General features: G+C 41.6%; 1 non-coding gene across 1 annotated transcript; it reads right to left on the reverse strand.

Annotated features, from left to right (window-relative positions):
• Positions 1-2,600: 2,600 nt before the first annotated feature.
• LOC119919996 lies at positions 2,601-2,738 on the reverse strand. Its single transcript, XR_005447768.1, has one exon. It is a non-coding gene; the product is annotated as a small nucleolar RNA SNORA7 (small nucleolar RNA).
• Positions 2,739-5,056: the final 2,318 nt, after the last annotated feature.

Here is a 5,056-nt window from a genome sequence, read left to right on the forward strand (position 1 = left end):
GGCGAGATAGATGAGACTGAGGTACAATGAATAGGTTAGCATTAGAGGAGCCAAGTATGTGGGTTGGGCTGTAGAAGGAGAGTAGAGAGGGAAAGTAGAAGGGGGCAAGTTGACTGAGGGCTTTAAAGCCAATGGTGAGGAGTTGCTATTTGGTGAAAAGCACTGCACTAAATGCTTGGAAGAATACAGTACAACAGAGTTGGTAGACATGTTCCCTTTCCACAATGAGTTTACTGTGTGGAGATGAGCTTAAGTCAAGTCTCATATAAGTTCTCTGGAATTCTCCTCAATGGTCTATAATGACCCACTACATCATTAATGCAGCCAGAGAAGCTGAGGCAGAAGCAAATGAATTTTAGAAAGAGGGTCTTGCTTATCATGACCAAAATGTGAAACGCAGAGGGTCCCCAAGTTTTTGTCCTAATTATATTCCTCTTGAGATTCCAAAGGGCAGTACATCTGCTAAAAGCCATGATCATTCTCAGATAATGTGGGTGTGAAATTTACCCACAAGACAAGACTGTTGCTTTGACAAACTCATAGGATTCTTTTCCTGCCCATATGAATGACCAATCCCAAATTTTAGTATTCTTCCTTTATTTGGGCAGAGGCACCAAAGTTCTTTTCCATTTCCTGCTAAAAATGGATGCTTCTCTATTCCATTATTTCCTAGCATTTTCAAGCTAAAATACTGAAAAAAATGTACACACACCTGAAAACAGTCTATTATATGTTGTTGGCTTGGGTGACTTTGTATTTTTTAGCTTATAATCTTGAAAAAAACATGTTAAAATATATATTCTTAGGGTTTTGTGAGAAGAAATGATCGGTTAATAGAAAGTCTTAAGTACCCTCTGAATGCAAAAAAAACTGTATGAGACATTATGGAGAGTTACAAAGACAGAACTAGGATCATACAATTTTAAAAGTATAAATGTAGATTAAGATGTACATCGCACAACGAAGTTATGAAATATATAGGATGCTACAGAATAGAACCAAATCATAAAACATGTATTTGTCTGCCTACTCTGCTGGACTGTAAACTCATTGAGGACATGGACGAATGTTATTTATTGAACACTTACTGAAAGTGCTTAGAACAGTGCTCTGCATTCAGCAGGTAGTCAATAAATATTGATGATTATGATGATGATGTATACACATAATTTCCAGGGATATAGCCATCACTGTGAATGTAGGGGATATGGTGAAGTCGTTGATGTTCTTTTAAAAATGTCTTGTTACATATTGCCCAGTCAGTAATCTTATCAGATAGGTTGCACCTTAACTTAATAAAAGTTAGAAAAGAAAAACAGTTTATCATTAGCTAACATGAAGACATCATACCATTCATTCCATAAAATTTAGATCTGTAAATCAAAATGGCAATAGGTATAGACTGAGTTGTGGGGGAGGCTATAGCTTTTTCTAATCAAATTAAATGTGAAATATGTCATAATAATAATAATAATAATAATAATAATAATAATGGTATTACTCTGTGCCAAGCACTCTTCTAAGTGCTGGGCTAGATACAAGGGAATCGGGTTGGACACAGTCCCTGTCCCACATTGGGCTCATAGCCTTAATCCCCATTTTACAGATGAGGAAACTTAGACCCAGAAAAGTTAAGTGACTTGACCAAGGTCACACAGCAGATGTGGCAGAGCCAGAATTAGAACTCATGTCCTCTGACTCTCAGGCCTGTGCTCTTGCCATTAGGCTTCTCATGTCAAATTGGATGTGTATGCAACAGCCCCAACATAATTGGATATCCTTTTAAAAGTATTCTATCATTTTATGCTGAATAACTTCACCAACTGATGGTCTGACAAGATGGGTGAAATGCTGATAGTTTTTCAATTGATCACAGCCTAGTGGGTAGAGCACAGGCCTGGGAATCAGGAGGAGCTGGGTTCTAATCCCAGCTCTGGCACTTGTCTGCTGTGTGACCTTGGGCAAGGCACTTAACTTCTCTGTTCCTCAGCTACCTCATCTGTAAAGTGGGATTAAGATGGTGAGCCCCATGTGGGACAGGGACTGTATCCAATCTGATTAGTTTATATCTACCCCCATATTTAGTACAGTGGCTGGCACATAATAAGTACTTAACAAATACCACAATGATTATTTTTATCATTATTTGAAACCTCAATTCACCTTTGTAATTCATGTATCATTTGTACTGTTCTTTCACAAAAGAACCGATACTATTCAGTTTGCATGGCTCTTTGATTTTATGACCCAAAATGCCTGAATCCTGGCCCTACTTTCTCTGTGAGACTGAGGACCAAGACTTGATTCCTACCCCGTATCGGCCCCATTCATTTATATGGAGATATATAATGGGGCCACCAATAGAGTCTATTGTTGTTGTTGTTTTATGCTGTTAAATCGCGTCCAACTCATAGCGAAGCCATAGACACATCTTTCCAAGAACACCCCACTTCCATCTGCAATCGTTCTGGTAGAGTATCCATAAAGTTTTCTTGGTAAAAATATGGAAGTGGTTTACCGTTGCCTCCTTGTGCACAGTAAATGGATCTCTGCTCTAAACTCTGTCCAGTGATGCTGCTGCCCAGAACAGGTGAGTCCTGACTTGTAGCAGATGGCCTTCCACTCACTAGCCACTGCCCAAACTAGGAATGGAATGGGCAGGCCTCTACTTGACTCTCTTTCCTATAGTCGAGACTGGTAGAGTACTGAAAACTCTCCAGGTGCGACTCTGAGAGGGGAATTGAGTCTATATATAGAGAGATATATAGAATTGTATATAACATTTAAACTATTAATGCTTATGGCATTTTAAGCACCTACTATGTACTACGTTTGGTAAATACGAAGTTATGAAATCTCACCTAGCCCCTGTCCCACATAGATCTCCCAATTTATCTTATCACCACTTTACAAAGGAGGAAACTGAGGCCAACCGAGGTTAAGTGAATTACCCAAGGTCACACGGTTGGCCAGTGGTGGATCTGGGGACTCAACTTGGGTCTCCTAACTCCCAGCCCCAAGATTATTCCACAAGTCCATGCTATTTCCTGTGTGTTGGTGTCGGTGTGAATACATAGACCTCCTTCTACATCCAAACCATTGTTGTTTCATTTCATCTTCCACTCCCTTTTGTGTCACCCTTGCACTTGGATTTGAACCCTTTGATCCCTCCCTCAGCACCACAGCATTTATGTACATGTCTGTAATTTAGTTATATTAATGTTTATATCCTCCTCTAGACTGTAAGCTTGTTGTGGGCAAGCAACATGTCTACCAACTGTTATACTGTATTCTGCCAACAGCTTAATAGAGTGCTCTGCACACAGTAAGCGCTCAATAAACAATATTGATTGATTGTATGGGGTTATTTAGTGAGATTCTTACCCTAGACTACTTCCTACTAGTCTATGTGAGGATTTGGCAGATGGAGTAAAGAAGCTCACAGTTTCCGTTGAGGGGTCACTAGTTTGCATACCTGCAATCAATACACCATTCAAAGTTTTTCCTGTAAAACAAGACAGACAGTATCGTTGCCCAGGATTTTTTTTTAAGCAAGCACTGAATGCTCACAGAGAATCCCTTTAATTAATAATGACAAGCTCTTTGCTGGGTTATATGCTAAATAACAATGAGCTCCATTCTCCTTGACTACAGAGAGCAGGTGTGAGGGTTGAGACCTGTTTATCCAGTTGGCTACCTGGCGGTGTGACGATTACGGGGCAGGTGTTTGGCCTTGGGAGGCTCAGTGCCATTGCCCGGGGAGGAGAGGAGAGATCACCTCACACCTGGAGGCCCAAACAGCTTCTGCTGTGACCTCCCAGGAACTCGGGGCCAAGATGGACCCCTCCTTTCCTGGTGGCTTGGGAATGCACTTACGCCCACCTGCTGTCAGTCAGACCCCTCCTATTCCCTTGAATCCCCTTCCCTGCCCGCTTCCCTCTTTAACTGTATGTGGCACTGAGCCTGGGCACTGCTGCCACTGAGAACCTTTTTGTTTCCTCAGGTGAATCCAAAACTGCATGGTGAATAGCTACGACATGGAGAGACTGCCGCATAAGGAACAAAGGAAGAGTCTTCCTCTGGGTTTGGGTGACTAGAAATCCCAGTGAAAAGGCAAAAAAATTATTGGGAGTGTGATCAAGAAATAGAGAGGTGCAATAACCAGCAAAGACTAATAGGGTTAATCTCCCAAAGAACCTTTAGCCTCTTATTTCTAATATGAGAAGCAGCATGGTTTAGTGGATAGAGCACAGGCCTGGGGAGTCGGAAAGAACTGGGTTCTAATCCCAATCTCTCCACGTGTCTGCTGTGTGACCTTGGGCAAGTCATTTCACTTCTCCATTACCTCATCTGTAAAATGGGCACTGAGACTGGGAGCCCTATGTGGGACACGGGTGTGTCCAACCTGATTAGCTTGTATCTACCCCAGCGCTCAGTACAGTATTTGGCGCATAATAAGCATTTAACGAATACCATAAAAGAAAGAAAGAAAAGGCAGCTTTTCAGGGCTGAGCAAGGAAAGGGAAATAAAAGTAAGCAGATCAGTCCACAACTTTACCTGGGATAGGACCATCAGTGAGAGAAGGAGAGGAGTCTCAGATGAAGTGACATTTCTTTGGGGAAAGACAGAAGCATATGAGTTTCAACAGTCCCACTAGCCCACACTTACAAGCTCCTGTGAATTTGCTATTCCATGAGGAAATCTCAATCTCGAGCTGGTCTGGTTTGAAAGATATTGGCATCAGGATTCCAGGAGCCAGGCTCAGCGGGAAGGCCAGAGGAGGAGCCCTGTTCACATTTTCTAGACTGTGAGCCCACTGTTGGGTAGGGACCGTCTCTATATGTTGCCAACTTGTACTTCCCAAGCGCTTAGTACAGTGCTCTGCACACAGTAAGTGCACAATAAATACGATTGAATGAATGAATGAATTTCCTATCACTCTTTATGCACTTTAATCTAGGACCTCTGGGTATCCGATATTCACCCCACCCTCAACCCCAAATAACTTATACATTTATTTTTGTTATATATTATAGATTATTTATATTAATGTCT

Source organism: Tachyglossus aculeatus, chromosome X1 (assembly GCF_015852505.1).
Source record: "Tachyglossus aculeatus isolate mTacAcu1 chromosome X1, mTacAcu1.pri, whole genome shotgun sequence".
NCBI lineage: Eukaryota > Metazoa > Chordata > Mammalia > Monotremata > Tachyglossidae > Tachyglossus > Tachyglossus aculeatus.